The sequence below is a fragment of the Lissotriton helveticus genome, chromosome 1_2 (assembly GCF_964261635.1).
Source record: "Lissotriton helveticus chromosome 1_2, aLisHel1.1, whole genome shotgun sequence".
Lineage (NCBI taxonomy): Eukaryota > Metazoa > Chordata > Amphibia > Caudata > Salamandridae > Lissotriton > Lissotriton helveticus.
The window spans coordinates 340,364,227-340,382,676 of record NC_136058.1 but is presented as its reverse complement, the minus strand read 5'-3'; the positions used below and the strand labels follow the sequence as shown (position 1 = coordinate 340,382,676).

Below are 18,450 nucleotides of genomic sequence, written 5' to 3'. Positions count from 1 at the left end.
GCAGAGACACAAATCAATGGCCCAATCGAAATCACAGGTCAGGCAGTGAAATACAGGCTGGACACAGGTGAAGTAGGAGAACCGAAAAGATAATCCATATGCCGTGCTTAATATCGCCAACGGCATTGTGCCATAATATTCTAGCATGCGATTGCGGAACAGTGTCAGCAGCTGCAGGGTCGGAGGTTGCATAGGAGGGACATCCATATTTAAAAATGTAAAAAAGCACAAGAGCGTCCGCTGGTAATGCAAGTAAAAATGCAATCCACGAACCAGAGTGGAGAAAATGGAATGAAAGGGAGCAGGGATGACTCCAAAGATTTTCTCAAATGAAGTCACGAGACCACTGGTAACAACTTTAAAAAAGTGTGCCAGGGATTTTGTGGAGGATGCGTTAAAGATAGTCGGAAACATGTTGCTGAAATTGAAAGGCAAACCTGTGTACGGGTGTTCGCTATGTGAAGTACGAAAGTTTCACGGGCCGAACTCAAGGCCACCTCTCTCTGAGACAAAAGAGCTCTTATTCTTGTCATGCCGTTGAAACGTGTCCCAAGGTTGGTATTTGTGGCCAGATTGAAAACTCCCTATGTTCATGTGTGGGAGGAAATAGAACATTTCTGCAGCAAATAACCCGTTCACTTACTGTTACGATAAAAGGAATACTTTTAATTAACTCAGAACAATCTTCATTATTGAGCATCAAATAACTACCATTTTCCAACAACTTGAACGTGGGGATGATAGCAGGAACTGGCGTGCCTTGCAACACGCAAGCCATATTTGGTCGGTGTTTGTTGCATGAATCGTGTAACTGTATGTGCCTACACATTAGTGAATGATCTGGCGTCTCAGTGCATTCCTCTCCATTCAGATAAACTTCTTGATCATCTTTGAAACATCTGTATGTGTATGGAAGCGACCAGACCTCATGAACAAAAGCACTACCTAAAGGTTCATAAAGACCTATTGGTATATATTTCATACAATTTGAAAACTTATATAAAGCAAAAGGCAGCGTTATTAAACCGTGGATAAGGCATGTTGCCAAAAAACCCGCAATCCTCTGCTGATGATGTCACTGAGCATGTCATGAATGATGTAATATGTGACATCATCAGTAGTGGATTATGGGTAATAGTATCTCTAGTTTACTCCCCTATAGCTGTCTTTCTTTTAACATAAGTGTGTGTTTCCTTCCCTTATACTTACTGTTTTTGGTTCGCTTCCAGTTCGCGTACCAGCGAGCGAACTAGGAAGCGAACTAAGAGAAATAGAGGTTGGCACAGTTCCAAATATTGTACCAATTTTTTAATAACGGGGAGGTAGTTCTGAAAAGAACTTTTTTTTTTATTTTTCTGAACATTTTTTTAATGTTTTTGAATTTTTCGGAACAGTTTTATATTTTTTTGGGTTTTTCTTGGAGGGGGCAATGAAAACGATTCATTGTAAAGGGCTCAACAGGAGCAACAAAACAAAAAAAAGAAGTATTTATTATTTTGGGCGTTTCGGACAAACTTGCATATGATAGTCAATAGCTCTGTTGATCAGAGTGATGCTTCTTTCTCCGTAGGAAATGAATCCATCGCAAAATACGCAGGTGTGTTTTACTTCACCAAATCTCATTTGTATATTTGGCACCATCTCCCTGCCCTCTGGTCCCGTTACTTCCGGTACAACAGATCTTCTGGCCATAATAGGGAGATTATCTAGGTCGTTCCGAAACTGTGCAGCACTGTAGTTGTTAGGATGCCACCTAGTCATATGGCGATGCATTGTGTAGTTTCCGAAACTGTATTTTTTGTCGGTCCCTCTGGACAGTCTATCTTGACATATAAGGCAAGTTACGTATCTTGCATTTACTTTTTTCTGACCTTTGGGAATTTAAAAAAATTGCCAAATGAAGTTTTCTTTCTGGTGAGACGTCTTGGGCTGCTCAGGCAAAAACTGCCTCTCTTCGTGCTCGTCCTCCTGTTCCTCTTCTTCTTCTTCTTGTTGAATTACAACTTGAGCAGGTGGTCCTCTCTTCCTTGGAGGTGGTGGAGGTGGTGGGGAAGCACCAGCTGAAGCTACTAAAGAAGCCATTGCTCAGTGATCACAAAGGGTCTTTCTCTCACAATGATGAAAGTCAGAGTGAGGAAAGAAGGAGGGATTTTCATCATTTGGGAAAAACAAGAGTTCTCAACCAATCAAAAGTGTTCATTTTAGATTATATGACCTAGTCTTACATCATTAGGAAACCAAAAGTGAAATGAACCAATGAAAAGTGTTATTACCAAGTCACATGACTTGCTGTGTTTACGTTAAGCGCTTTGCAGGGCCTCCCGGTTTGCTTCCAGAAACCTGCGCTTTGGCACTCGCTTCGCGTACCAGTTCGCTAACGTAGCACGTCATATGACGTATCACGCGACAACGTGGAACGTCATGCGGACGGGAGGCGTCACGATGTTGTTTTCTAACGCGGCACTTGCGGTAAAGAAACGTTTACCGGCTCGCGGTCTATTTCGCGGCATCAAGGTCAGCTAACGGGAAGCTTCCCGATTCGCGAAGCGGGAACGAAGAAAAAAAAATATTTAAAAAAAAATGTATTCATAAACATATAAAATATATTTTTGGATTTAAAGAAGAATACATTTTACAGCTACAGATATTAGCTGTTAAAAAACCAATGAAATTCACAGAAAAAACCATAGGTTATAGACCATATATAGTTAGGAATTAGCATTTACAAAACCTTGAAAATTCACTGAAAAAACCATAGGTTATAGACCATATATAGTTAGGAATTAGCATTTAGAAAACCTTATTTTACTCACACAAAACCATTGAAATTCCATATATAGTTAGTTGCACTAACTATATATCGCGCACCCGCAATCCACTGCTGATGATGTCACATATTACATCATTCATGACATGGTCAGTGACATCACTGATGACATCACTGATGACATCTCAAATGACATCACTGATGACAACATCCAGTGACTGTATGTTTCTGTAAAGTTAAAATATGTCTTAGATATTGAAGAATGAGTGGATGTATAAGTGTCTGGATGAAGGATTTAGTAGGTGCGTGACTGACTGTATGAGTGAGTGATTAAATGTGTCTCACTGAATGCATGGGTTAGTGACTAAACTGTCTTAATTTGTGCATCATTATGTCTGTTGTGATGTAAACTGCTGCATGTGTTGATCATTAGCTATACGAGAGGCTAGATGTGTTATTAATTGGTTGCCCAAGTATTTCTATGGGAGATTGAGTTTGTGTGGGGGTGGCTGGGAGGTGTGTGACTCTGTGCATAGATGTGTGAGCAGTTGATTCACTAGGTGTATGAGTTCAAGAGTGCATGTGGAAAAAGCTACATGGGCGGTTGACTGTGTGCATGAGTGTATTGATGAGTGAATGGATATCTCAATGCTACATGTCATAGTAAGTACATATGTAAAACACAGTACATGTGAGAGTTGGCATATATAAATAACTGTGCATGAGAGCCACTGAATGTGTGAGTGGCTGTATGGATCATTGTGAACTTGTATCAGGGATTGTATAAGAGAGTAAATATGTGTTAGTATATGTTTGAATAAGTAAGGTGTGTATAACTGTATAGTTGAGGAAATGGAGGTGAGATTGTTTCTTTGCATGACTGACTAGGTGTGTGAGTAACTCCATGGATGAGTGACAGTGTGTGAGTGTCTGTATACACTGAGTGTATCTAAGGTTATATTAGAGTCTGAAGAGGTTTATCGTATTAGCACAAGAATGATGTCAAATGAGATGTCATCAGTGATGTCATCAGTGATGTCATTTGAGATGTCATCAGTGATGTCATCAGTGATGTCACTGACCATGTCATGAATGATGTAATATGTGACATCATCAGCAGTGGATTGCGGGTGCGCGATATATAGTTAGTGCAACTAACTATATATGGAATTTCAATGGTTTTGTGTGAGTAAAATAAGGTTTTCTAAATGCTAATTCCTAACTATATATGGTCTATAACCTATGGTTTTTTCAGTGAATTTTCAAGGTTTTGTAAATGCTAATTCCTAACTATATATGGTCTATAACCTATGGTTTTTTCTGTGAATATATATATAATCAGCTCACTTTATCATTTGCAGCTTATAACTATTAGCCACCAGGGGTCACTACTAACCAAAAGCAGTCATTCTACTTGTAAATTGTGCCAATCGAGTGGAACAGCAGCCTAGGATTCACCACTGCTTCATCTCATTTTCCAAGAGAATGCAGATGTAAAGTGTTTTTGATGGTACGCCTGTGCATATTGAAATATTCAGAGCATATTCTGAATTTCAGTTAACACATCAGTAAGCATTTTGTCCATCTGTGAATTCAACCTTTTTTCTCAATCGGAATAGGCAAGGATAATGACAGATATATTTTACAATGTTAGAAAGTGCATCATTTTTTTTAATTGTGTGAATAAAAGGAATCGCCTCCCCGTCGGGGAATTGATCCCCGGTCTCCTGCGTGACAGGCGGGGATACTGACCACTATACTAACGAGGACTTATCGGCATCAGTTAAACAGTGCTCACCTCCTTGGGGTTAAGGCATACCCTCGATCAATTCACAGTATTGTAATAGGCAGATTTCCTGCTTTTGGTTAGGACAAGTAATCTTTTTTCCTAAATATTACAATACAGAAATTCCTAGCCAAAAACAATCAGTTTTATCAAGAAATGATTTCATTGAAATAAATATCTATCTATCGATCTGTCTATCTGGCTATCTTTCTAACTATCAATATATATATTTATATATATATATATAATCAGCTCACTTTACCATTTGCAGCTTATAACTATTAGCCACCAGGGGTCACTACTAACCAAAAGCAGTCATTCTACTTGTAAATTGTGCCAATCGAGTGGAACAGCAGCCTAGGATTCACCACTGCTTCATCTCATTTTCCAAGAGAATGCAGATGTAAAGTGTTTTTGATGGTACGCCTGTGCATATTGAAATATTCAGAGCATATTCTGAATTTCAGTTAACACATCAGTAAGCATTTTGTCCATCTGTGAATTCAACCTTTTTTCTCAATCGGAATAGGCAAGGATAATGACAGATATATTTTACAATGTTAGAAAGTGCATCATTTTATTTAATTGTGTGAATAAAAGGAATCGCCTCCCCGTCGGGGAATTGATCCCCGGTCTCCTGCGTGACAGGCAGGGATACTGACCACTATACTAACGAGGACTTATTGGCATCAGTTAAACAGTGCTCACCTCCTTGGGGTTAAGGCATACCCTCGATCAATTCACAGTATTGTAATAGGCAGATTTGCTGCTTTTGGTTAGGACAAGTAATCTTTTTTCCTAAATATTACAATACAGAAATTCCTAGCCAAAAACAATCAGTTTTATCAAGAAATTATTTCATTGAAATAAATATCTATCTATCGATCTGTCTATCTGGCTATCTTTCTAACTATCAATATATATATTTATATATATCTATATATATATATATAATCAGCTCACTTTACCATTTGCAGCTTATAACTATTAGCCACCAGGGGTCACTAGTAACCAAAAGCAGTCATTCTACTTGTAAATTGTGCCAATCGAGTAGAACAGCAGCCTAGGATTCACCACTGCTTCATCTCATTTTCCAAGAGAATGCAGATGTAAAGTGTTTTTGATGGTACGCCTGTGCATATTGAAATATTCAGAGCATATTCTGAATTTCAGTTAACACGTCAGTAAGCATTTTGGCCATCAGTGAATTCAACCTTTTTTTCTCAATCGGAATAGGCAAGGATAATGATAGATATATTTTACAATGTTAGAAAGTACATCATTTTATTTAATTGTGTGAATAAAATGAATCGACTCCCCGTCGGGGAATTGAACCCCGGTCTCCCGCGTGACAGGCGGGGATACTGACCACTATACTAACGAGGACTTATTGGCATCTGTTAAACAGTGCTCACCTCCTTGGGGTTAAGGCATACCCTCGATCAATTCACAGTATTGTAATAGGCAGATTTGCTGCTTTTGGTTAGGACAAGTAATCTTTTTTCCTAAATATTACAATACAGAAATTCCTAGCCAAAAACAATCAGTTTTATCAAGAAATTATTTCATTGAAATAAATATCTATCTATCGATCTGTCTATCTGGCTATTTTTCTAACTATCAATATATATATTTATATATATCTATATATATATATATAATCAGCTCACTTTATCATTTGCAGCTTATAACTATTAGCCACCAGGGGTCACTACTAACCAAAAGCAGTCATTCTACTTGTAAATTGTGCCAATCGAGTGGAACAGCAGCCTAGGATTCACCACTGCTTCATCTCATTTTCCAAGAGAATGCAGATGTAAAGTGTTTTTGATGGTACGCCTGTGCATATTGAAATATTCAGAGCATATTCTGAATTTCAGTTAACACATCAGTAAGCATTTTGTCCATCTGTGAATTCAACCTTTTTTCTCAATCGGAATAGGCAAGGATAATGACAGATATATTTTACAATGTTAGAAAGTGCATCATTTTTTTTAATTGTGTGAATAAAAGGAATCGCCTCCCCGTCGGGGAATTGATCCCCGGTCTCCTGCGTGACAGGCGGGGATACTGACCACTATACTAACGAGGACTTATCGGCATCAGTTAAACAGTGCTCACCTCCTTGGGGTTAAGGCATACCCTCGATCAATTCACAGTATTGTAATAGGCAGATTTGCTGCTTTTGGTTAGGACAAGTAATCTTTTTTCCTAAATATTACAATACAGAAATTCCTAGCCAAAAACAATCAGTTTTATCAAGAAATGATTTCATTGAAATAAATATCTATCTATCGATCTGTCTATCTGGCTATCTTTCTAACTATCAATATATATATTTATATATATCTATATATATATATATAATCAGCTCACTTTACCATTTGCAGCTTATAACTATTAGCCACCAGGGGTCACTACTAACCAAAAGCAGTCATTCTACTTGTAAATTGTGCCAATCGAGTGGAACAGCAGCCTAGGATTCACCACTGCTTCATCTCATTTTCCAAGAGAATGCGGATGTAAAGTGTTTTTGATGGTACGCCTGTGCATATTGAAATATTCAGAGCATATTCTGAATTTCAGTTAACACATCACTAAGCATTTTGTCCATCAGTGAATTCAACCTTTTTTCTCAATCGGAATAGGCAAGGATAATGACAGATATATTTTACAATGTTAGAAAGTGCATCATTTTATTTAATTGTGTGAATAAAAGGAATCGCCTCCCCGTCGGGGAATTGAACCCCGGTCTCCCGCGTGACAGGCGGGGATACTGACCACTATACTAACGAGGACTTATTGGCATCAGTTAAACAGTGCTCACCTCCTTGGGGTTAAGGCATACCCTCGATCAATTCACAGTATTGTAATAGGCAGATTTGCTGCTTTTGGTTAGGACAAGTAATCTTTTTTCCTAAATATTACAATACAGAAATTCCTAGCCAAATAATTTCTTGATAAAACTGATTGTTTTTGGCTAGGAATTTCTGTATTATCAAGAAATTATTTCATTGAAATAAATATCTATCTATCGATCTGTCTATCTGGCTATCTTTCTAACTATCAATATATATATTTATATATATATATATGTATATATATATATATATTACCTACTGGCGGTCGCCAGTAGGTATATATAGTTAGGATTTTTTCTCTATGGGTTTTTTGAAAATTCTATGTCTAATAACTTTGGCGTTTGTGGACGGAATTGGCTGAAATTTTCAGGAAAATGGCACATTTTGTTTCTGAGCAGCCCCTGAAAATTTTGGGGGGGTTCGTCAAGGGGGGGCCGAGAAAAAAGGGGGGTCCCAAAACGCGTTTTTCCCATGTTAATTTCCATAGGGCGGTTGGCCTCACTTTTAGCCCGAACGGCTGAATGGATTTGCACGAAACTTGGCAAAATTGTAGGGACTGGTAGCCCGATGTGCCTTTTGTAGGTCTCAATATATGTGCTCCAGTGGATTTTGAGAAATTAACGTTTAAAAAAAGATATATATCTGTAACAGCGGACTGGGCAGCGGCCCAGGACGCGTACTTTTCGCGCAACGGAGCTTTGTGAAGCGAAGCTGATTGGTTCTCCGGCGTCTGTCAACATTCCAAACAGTCCGTAGCGGCCGCCATCTTGTCTCTCGGTAGGATCGAGAGACAAGAGGAGGCGAAAGCGAAGGGGCAAATGACCATAAGGGGGAATAGTAGATCCTCGCTGACCCCCTAGGTTTGATGTGGAGGTTTTAAAAGGGCCCCGCGGGGCAAAAAAAAATAATAATAATAATAATCGAACGGCTGAATGGATTTGCACGAAACTTGGTAAAATATTAGGGACTGGTAGCCCGATGTGCCTTTGCTAGGTCTCAATATATGTGCTCCAGTGGATTTTGAGAAATTAACGTTCAAAAAAATATATATATCTGTAACAGCGCTCCGCTTCGCGTACTTTTCGCGTTACGGAGCTTTGCGAAGCTGATTGGTTCTCCGGCGTCTGTCAACATTCCAAACAGTCCGTAGCGGCCGCCATCTTGTCTCTCGGTAGGATTGAGAGACAAGAGGAGGCCAAAGCGAAGGGGGAAATGACCATAAGGGGGCATAGTAGATCCTTCCTGACCTCTTAGGTTTGATGTACCATTTTGCCAAGTTTGGTGTAATTCCGTTCAGCCATTCAGGCTGTAGACGTATGTAAATGTCCTATGGGAAATTGCATGGGGAAAACACATTTGAAAGTGTTGAAATTTAGAACCAATTAAAATGTTACTTTGGTTTTGTATTTGTGTGTGATGAAAGTTAATTGGTTATGTATATATCTCAAATGGGAGGAAACCACAGCCATTTTGTGATACTACTGTCTGAGGTACATTTGTGAGGAATTTTTGGTGGTGAATTTCTGGTGTTTGATTTACACAGTACTAACACTTTTCCTACTTTTAAAAAGGTGAGTTGTTAATTTGTAAGGGGAACTATGTTGTACACTTGAAGATAATTTGAAAAATGTTTTCTGTTATTTATTTGCAGTCCTTCTGTTATACTAAATACTTGATAAAGTTAGTTTTATATTATGTATTACTAAAAACGATAAATGAAAGTGATTATTTTTTTCTGCAATTTACAGCAAGCAATTTCAAAATAAAATGGCTCACAATGAAGAGACCGTGGCAATTTCTTCTGAATTTTCCACTACATTGATTGAAATTGAGAGCACCAATAATGAAACATTGTCACAAGGAGGACATGACTTGTATGATTCCATTAGATTGATTGAAATGGACAGCACCAAGAATGAAATATTGTCACAAGGAGATGACTTGAATGATTCCACTACGTTGATTGAAATTGAGAGCAGCAATAATGAAATATTGTCACAAGGAGGAGATTACTTGTATGATTCCATTAGATTGATTGAAATGGACAGCACCAATAATGAAATATTGTCACAAGGAGGAGATGACTTGAATGATTCCACTACATTGATTGAAATTGAGAGCACCAATAATGAAATATTGTCACGAGGAGATGACTTGAATGATTCCACTACATTGATTGAAATTGACAGCACCAATAATGAAATATTGTCAGAAGGAGGAGATGACTTGAATGATTTTTTTGATCAATCTCTTGATGGCGAATTTATCGAGTGTTTGGAGACCATAGAGTTACAAGAATCATTATTGCAGACTTTTCATGAGGACATTGCTGATGAGGACATGTTAGTAGTTGTTTCAAATTTAGAAAATTCTGAAGAATAAATTTATATTTAGAAATCAAAAATTGTTTGAGACATTATTCATTTTTATTTTTAATTTATGAGGTTGTAGAGAAGTGATTGTAGTATAAAATGAGACTTATAGTATAGAGTGCAACATTTTTATGTTACATGGTAAGTTTACTCATATTTACTTCCCTTCTGCCACTATATTATCTCCAATGTGTATTTGACATCTCTTCTTCATCTCCGGCCTCCTTTCTCTCACTGTGTGTCTCCGATGCATCTTATCGCTGGTATTTTGTGTAATTACAGAAGAGAGTAAAATAAAATAGTTCGGAACGTGAAAAGGGGGCAAAGTAGAGTACTCCTCACCCCCTAGGCCTTTTTAGGCGGTCCCAAAAGGATCAGTTTCTGCTTTCCTGAGAGATTATGGTATGAGTTCCATATACCACAATAACTTGCATTACAACATGCAAGATATCTATCTCCTATTACCAACTTTTGGAGATATTCGCGCTAAGCGCGAATATCTCCAAAAAGTAACACCTGCCCTGAGCAGTTCTTAGCCATGTTATCCAAAGGGAGGTGGATAACATGGCTAAGAGAATTAGCTCGGTAATGTATGAATATCGCTGAGTTTTTAGCGATATTCATGCATTGCGGCCGTTTATTATCGCATTTGTGATAAACCTTGATAATAGCAAGGTTTATCTTCGATAATTTCTGACGATGCTTAGCGGTAAAAAATTCGTTGGTAAGCATCGTTAGCGATAAATATCGCTTAACTTTGGTAATATGCCCCAACGTCTGTTAACGTTCGATTCGAAGGAAATGAGGAAGTGTTGAAAAACATTGTCTGCGCCATCTTGCCTTTTTTGAAATGCCACACTTTTGTCGTGCACGGCAGCCATTTTAGATGTCTTGACCAGACCCACTCTCTGCACGCTGTCGATTCGTAGCATGGCTCCTCACCCTCGCAAGCATCTGGTCACCCCCGCTCTCTGTCTTATGCATGGGCAATAAACCTCCCCCCATCTGCGCTGCTCTTCCCTGAGAATCACACTCTGTGCCCGCCCGACATCTCCCTTTCGCCCTATTCACTACCGCACCCTCTGACACTCCTCTTCCTCTGTGTCCGATTGTCCAGGCTATCAGCTAGCCCTGCAGATGTAGTTTATGGCCCCAGCTGTAAAGAATCACCCCTCTTCAAAAGAGTTATAATAGATCAAGGCCCACACCCGATGAGATCCGTCACACCACACGTGTTCCTACTATCTGAAAACTATCCTGTATTGTGATTGGGGAGGGGACCGAGCCTGAAGCGGAAGATTCCAGGAATGACTCTTTGTACATCAAAGTTTTTACAATTATGTGTCACATTAAAAATATATAGCACTCCAACAAAGTAGTAGGAATATAAAACTTTAATAACATAAAAATATATACAACAAAACAAAAACAGTAAAAACATTTAAACAACGAAGAGACCGTGGCAATTTCTTTTGAATTATCCAATAGATTTATTGAAATTGACAGCACCAATAATGAAATATTCTTGTCAGTAGCGGTCTGTTGTGCGAATAGTTCCAAGGCAGCAGAACGCGCTGAAATCTAGATGGCACGAAAGTGATGTCTAGCAAGTTGCCGCCCAGCACATAACGGCGTGGGGCGCCGCGGGGGTGAGTGAGTCCAGTAGGCACCACAGCTATTCTTACCGGCATTGCAGAATTACTGCTGGGGACAATGCCTGTGCTGTAGCAGGGTCACAGCAGAAACAAAAAGGATTCTGTTGAAGATGTTGTTGGTTTTCAATTTGAAAACAGTTCTGGTGTCAACTGCTATGCTAATGTAGTGGTTAATGTTTTGTTTTCTCTAGAAAATGTAAAAGAGGGGGAGGCAGTCCAAAGTTCCGTTAAAAGGGCAAAGGAAAGGATCGGTGGTTTGAACTATCAGTCAAAAAGGGGAGGGGGTGCAACAATTTTTCCTACCGGGTCACACTGTGCTTTCACCGGAAGTGAGGTCTGCAGGATTCTAGTAATTGAAAGTGAGGCTGGCGCCGACGTCCCGCGGATACAGTTTCGTCACTCCACGGGTGATCATGGCAGTCATTCCCCATCGGGGGTCGGAGACTCCCGCGGCTCCTCTAGAATCTTCAAGGTCGTGGAGGACTACGGTGGTGGAGTCAACCAGTGACCGGGCCATTTCTTTATGCTGGGCCCGCTCTTGCCAGGTCGACCGCCATTTTGAGAGTTCGGTAGCTACTGGCGATCGCGGGGTCAAATGAGCGGACGGGCTCCACCCTGCCGGGCGAGACGTTGCAGCATGGCCACAGTGGAAGAACTCTTTTCCGGGCGCCTGGAGCGCTGAGGGTGCAGCTGGGAAGCCTCCACTGGGGAGGCGGGAGAGGCCTGTTCGCACCGTCTCTCCCTCCCAGTGCACCCCACGGCGTCTCGCTTGATATTTGTTATGGCCGGACCAGGCGATGAGGACGAGGGGGGGGGTCGGAGGCATGTGCAAGACATCCCCCCCCAGGGTTGTTGCAGCAATTATACAAGAAAGAAGAAGTGTCCCGTCCGTCTTCAGGCCGGGCTTCCGGTAGATGTCGGCCGGACGCCCCTGGCTCTGGCCCCATGAACGGGTTTCTTGGTTTATCGGCTGCAGCCGGATCCCGTCGGCCTCGGCCCCCCGACCATTGGTGGCCGGACCGGAAGAGCATGTGGCGGGACTACCTGCAACTCTCAAGGGCCACCGCGGCCGGACTGGGAGAGAGAGGGGAGGGTCGAGGAGACATTCCCCCCCCCTGCAACTGTTCAGCATTGTAAAGGCAATTCCCTGGCTGGGTCCCGCTGGCCTCGGCCTCTCCTCCGGCTACACCCTACGTTAGGATCTCCTGGCCGAGGCGTGGCAGCAGGACCCGCCTTATATGGGCTGCTCCCGGCTGGGCGTAGCCGGAACCCTGCCCCACCTTGGAAGTTTCCAGAGTGGGGGCGGATGTTCTACTGACTTGCATTTTCCCTAGTCTATCGATTTTTTTGGCATGGCAGGCGGTGGGACAGCGAGGGGTGATTTGGTTTCTCTTACTGTTTTTCTGGTCTCTCACCAATGGCATATTTTAACGTTTTCTTGTTTCTAGGACATTAATAGGTTTTATCATTACGTTATGTTATCGTTCCTTTGTTCGTTGTTTAATAAAAGTTCATGTTCATCAGTGGCCTACTGATTTTCGTTTTCCTATTCTTTTCTTTCCAGGTTGTTTCATGCTAAAGTTTCTGTTAACAGGATACAGTGATCACTTCGTTATTATTGCATATGTCCTTTTCACTAGGGGTGCTCTCTGGTCGGGCCAGATGACGTATGTCTAGTAAATGGTCCGGGTGAAACAGGTGCATCAATCAGTGGGGAGTAGATAGGCATGACAGATTACAACGGGGGAGAAAGGTCCGCATTACGTACCCTTTCAATACTTGCAAAGATTTTCCTACGTTTATTTGCAAACAGGGAATACCTCCAAAAAGAACTAATTCCCAAACAGTCAATGTTCGGACAATAAATCAATCAATGAGGAATGAAATAGGTACGACGTGTTAAAGGCTTGCGTTACCTACCCTTCACTATCTGCAAAGGGAGAGAGAATATTCCTATTCTTCCTCGTTTGCAGGCAGAGAAGATCCTTAAGAGAACCAACTTCGAACAATTCAATGCTCGATTCAAACAATCAACAAGGGGTATTGTGAACACAAATGAACGCCGCTTATGTACATACACATTGCTATTTTCAACAGGTTGTTCCTAATGTTTCTATTTTAGCGAGGTCAAAAAGAGATCCCATTAGTGGCCTACTGATTTTGCTCGATTCCTTTTGTTTTTTTACACGAGTATTGCGACTCTGTGCTTGTTTGTAAATAGAGAATGAACCAAAGAGAACAATCAATCAAATGGAGAGAGAAGCAGGCACGACGGATTACAACGGGGGCAAAGGCCTGCGTTAACTACCCTTCACTATCTGCAAAGAGAGAGTACTCCTAATAGAAATGAGGGGTGGGGGGCAGCATTCAAAGCAGATCAGTGTGCATAAACACGAAAATGTTTTTACTTACCACGTACTTGACATTCGACAGCTTATGATATTTGCTATTAAAAAAACATTGAAATTCACTGAAAAAACCATAGGTTATAGACCATATATAGTTAGGAATTAGCATTTACAAAACCTTGAAAATTCACTGAAAAAACCATAGGTTATAGACCATATATAGTTAGGAATTAGCATTTAAAAAACCTTATTTTACTCACACAAAACCATTGAAATTCCATATATAGTTAGTTGCACTAACTATATATCGCAAACCCGCAATCCACTGCTGATCATGTCACATATTACATCATTCATGACATGGTCAGTGACATCACTGATGACATCACTGATGACATCTCAAATGACATCACTGATGACATCAATGATGACATCTCATTTGACATCATTCTTGTGCTAATACGATAAACCTCTTCAGACTCTAATATAACCTTAGATACACTCAGTGTATACAGACACTCACACACTGTCACTCATCCATGGAGTTACTCACACACCTAGTCAGTCATGCAAAGAAACAATCTCACCTCCATTTCTTCAACTATACAGTTATACACACCTTACTTATTCAAACATATACTAACACATATTTACTCTCTTATACAATCCCTGATACAAGTTCACAATGATCCATACAACCACTCACACATTCAGTGGCTCTCATGCACAGTTATTTATATATGCCAACTCTCACATGTACTGTGTTTTACATATGTACTTACTATGACATGTAGCTTTGAGATATCCATTCACTCATCAATACACTCATGCACACAGTCAACTGCCCATGTAGCTGTTTTTCACATGCACTCTTGAACTCATACACCTAGTGAATCAACTGCTCACACATCTATGCACAGAGTCACACACCTCCCAGCCACCCCCACACAAACTCAATCTCCCATACAAATACTTGGGCAACCAATCAATAACACATATAGCCTCTCGTATAGCTAATGATCAACACATGCAGCAGTTTACATCACAACAGACATAATGATGCACAAATTAAGACAGTTTAGTCACTAACCCATGCATTCAGTGAGACACATTTAATCACTCACTCATACAGTCAGTCACGCACCTACTAAATCCTTCATCCAGACACTTATACATCCACTCATTCTTCAATATGTAAGACATATTTTAACTTTACAGAAACATACAGTCAGTGGATGTTGTCATCAGTGATGTCATCAGTGATGTCATTTGAGATGTCATCAGTGATGTCATCAGTGATGTCACTGACCATGTCATGAATGATGTAATGTGTGACATGATCAGCAGTGGATTGCGGGTGCGCGATATATAGTTAGTGCAACTAACTATATATGGAATTTCAATGGTTTTGTGTGAGTAAAATAAGGTTTTTTAAATGCTAATTCCTAACTATATATGGTCTATAACCTATGGTTTTTTCAGTGAATTTTCAAGGTTTTGTAAATGCTAATTCCTAACTATATATGGTCTATAACCTATGGTTTTTTCAGTGAATATATATATATATATATATATATATATATATATATATATATATATATATATATATATATATATATATATATATATATATATATATATATATATATATATATATATATATATATATATATATATATATATATATTGATATTTAGAAAGATAGCCAGATAGACAGATCGATAGATAGATATTTATTTCAATGAAATAATTTCTTGATAAAACTGATTGTTTTTGGCTAGGAATTTCTGTATTGTAATATTTAGGAAAAAAGATTACTTGTCCTAACCAAAAGCAGCAAATCTGCCTATTACAATACTGTGAATTGATCGAGGGTATGCCTTAACCCCAAGGAGGTGAGCACTGTTTAACTGATGCCAATAAGTCCTCGTTAGTATAGTGGTCAGTATCCCCGCCTGTCACGCGGGAGACCGGGGTTCAATTCCCCGACGGGGAGGCGATTCCTTTTATTCACACAATTAAATAAAATGATGCACTTTCTAACATTGTAAAATATATCTGTCATTATCCTTGCCTATTCCGATTGAGAAAAAAGGTTGAATTCACTGATGGACAAAATGCTTACTGATGTGTTAACTGAAATTCAGAATATGCTCTGAATATTTCAATATGCACAGGCGTACCATCAAAAACACTTTACATCTGCATTCTCTTGGAAAATGAGATGAAGCAGTGGTGAATCCAAGGCTGCTGTTCCACTCGATTGGCACAATTTACAAGTAGAATGACTGCTTTTGGTTAGTAGTGACCCCTGGTGGCTAATAGTTATAAGCTGCAAATGGTAAAGTGAGCTGATTATATATATATATATATAGATATATATAAATATATATATTGATAGTTAGAAAGATAGCCAGATAGACAGATTGATAGATAGATATTTATTTCAATGAAATCATTTCTTGATAAAACTGATTGTTTTTGGCTAGGAATTTCTGTATTGTAATATTTAGGAAAAAAGATTACTTGTCCTGACCAAAAGCAGCAAATCTGCCTATTACAATACTGTGAATTGATCGAGGGTATGCCTTAACCCCAAGGAGGTGAGCACTGTTTAAATGATGCCAATAAGTCCTCGTTAGTATAGTGGTCAGTATCCCCGCCTGTCACGCAGGAGACCGGGGATCAATTCCCCGACGGGGAGGCGATTCCTTTTATTCACACAATTAAATAAAATGATGCACTTTCTAACATTGTAAAATATATCTGTCATTATCCTTGCCTATTCCGATTGAGAAAAAAGGTTGAATTCACAGATGGACAAAATGCTTACTGATGTGTTAACTGAAATTCAGAATATGCTCTGAATATTTCAATATGCACAGGCGTACCATCAAAAACACTTTACATCTGCATTCTCTTGGAAAATGAGATGAAGCAGTGGTGAATCCTAGGCTGCTGTTCCACTCGATTGGCACAATTTACAAGTAGAATGACTGCTTTTGGTTAGTAGTGACCCCTGGTGGCTAATAGTTATAAGCTGCAAATGATAAAGTGAGCTGATTATATATATATATATATATATATATATAAATATATATATTGATAGTTAGAAAGATAGCCAGATAGACAGATCGATAGATAGATATTTATTTCAATGAAATAATTTCTTGATAAAACTGATTGTTTTTGGCTAGGAATTTCTGTATTGTAATATTTAGGAAAAAAGATTACTTGTCCTAACCAAAAGCAGCAAATCTGCCTATTACAATACTGTGAATTGATCGAGGGTATGCCTTAACCCCAAGGAGGTGAGCACTGTTTAACTGATGCCAATAAGTCCTCGTTAGTATAGTGGTCAGTATCCCCGCCTGTCACGCAGGAGACCGGGGATCAATTCCCCGACGGGGAGGCGATTCCTTTTATTCACACAATTAAATAAAATGATGCACTTTCTAACATTGTAAAATATATCTGTCATTATCCTTGCCTATTCCGATTGAGAAAAAAGGTTGAATTCACTGATGGGCAAAATGCTTACTGATGTGTTAACTGAAATTCAGAATATGCTCTGAATATTTCAATATGCACAGGCGTACCATCAAAAACACTTTACATCTGCATTCTCTTGGAAAATGAGATGAAGCAGTGGTGAATCCTAGGCTGCTGTTCCACTCGATTGGCACAATTTACAAGTAGAATGACTGCTTTTGGTTAGTAGTGACCCCTGGTGGCTAATAGTTATAAGCTGCAAATGATAAAGTGAGCTGATTATATATATATATAGATATATATAAATATATATATTGATAGTTAGAAAGATAGCCAGATAGACAGATCGATAGATAGATATTTATTTCAATGAAATAATTTCTTGATAAAACTGATTGTTTTTGGCTAGGAATTTCTGTATTGTAATATTTAGGAAAAAAGATTACTTGTCCTAACCAAAAGCAGCAAATCTGCCTATTACAATACTGTGAATTGATCGAGGGTATGCCTTAACCCCAAGGAGGTGAGCACTGTTTAACTGATGCCAATAAGTCCTCGTTAGTATAGTGGTCAGTATCCCCGCCTGTCACGCGGGAGACCGGGGTTCAATTCCCCGACGGGGAGGCGCTTCATTTTATTCACACAATTAAATAAAATGATGTACTTTCTAACATTGTAAAATATATCTGTCATTATCCTTGCCTATTCCGATTGAGAAAAAAGGTTGAATTCACTGATGGCCAAAATGCTTACTGATGTGTTAACTGAAATTCAGAATATGCTCTGAATATTTCAATATGCACAGGCGTACCATCAAAAACACTTTACATCTGCATTCTCTTGGAAAATGAGATGAAGCAGTGGTGAATCCTAGGCTGCTGTTCCACTCGATTGGCACAATTTACAAGTAGAATGACTGCTTTTGGTTAGTAGTGACCCCTGGTGGCTAATAGTTATAAGCTGCAAATGATAAAGTGAGCTGATTATATATATATATATAGATATATATAAATATATATATTGATAGTTAGAAAGATAGCCAGATAGACAGATCGATAGATAGATATTTATTTCAATGAAATAATTTCTTGATAAAACTGATTGTTTTTGGCTAGGAATTTCTGTATTGTAATATTTAGGAAAAAAGATTACTTGTCCTAACCAAAAGC

General features: G+C 39.2%; 5 non-coding genes across 5 annotated transcripts; 2 read left to right on the top strand and 3 right to left on the bottom strand.

The window, feature by feature from the left end:
• Window positions 1-5,160: 5,160 nt before the first annotated feature.
• Window positions 5,161-5,232, bottom strand: TRNAD-GUC (transfer RNA aspartic acid (anticodon GUC)). Its single transcript has one exon. It is a non-coding gene; the product is annotated as a tRNA-Asp (tRNA).
• A 635-nt stretch (window positions 5,233-5,867) lies between these two features.
• TRNAD-GUC (transfer RNA aspartic acid (anticodon GUC)) lies at window positions 5,868-5,939 on the bottom strand. Its single transcript has one exon. It is a non-coding gene; the product is annotated as a tRNA-Asp (tRNA).
• A 1,340-nt stretch (window positions 5,940-7,279) lies between these two features.
• Window positions 7,280-7,351, bottom strand: TRNAD-GUC (transfer RNA aspartic acid (anticodon GUC)). The gene has a single exon. It is a non-coding gene; the product is annotated as a tRNA-Asp (tRNA).
• Window positions 7,352-15,713: 8,362 nt separating this feature from the next.
• TRNAD-GUC (transfer RNA aspartic acid (anticodon GUC)) lies at window positions 15,714-15,785 on the top strand. The gene has a single exon. It is a non-coding gene; the product is annotated as a tRNA-Asp (tRNA).
• Window positions 15,786-17,833: 2,048 nt separating this feature from the next.
• TRNAD-GUC (transfer RNA aspartic acid (anticodon GUC)) lies at window positions 17,834-17,905 on the top strand. The gene has a single exon. It is a non-coding gene; the product is annotated as a tRNA-Asp (tRNA).
• The last annotated feature ends 545 nt before the right edge of the window (window positions 17,906-18,450 follow it).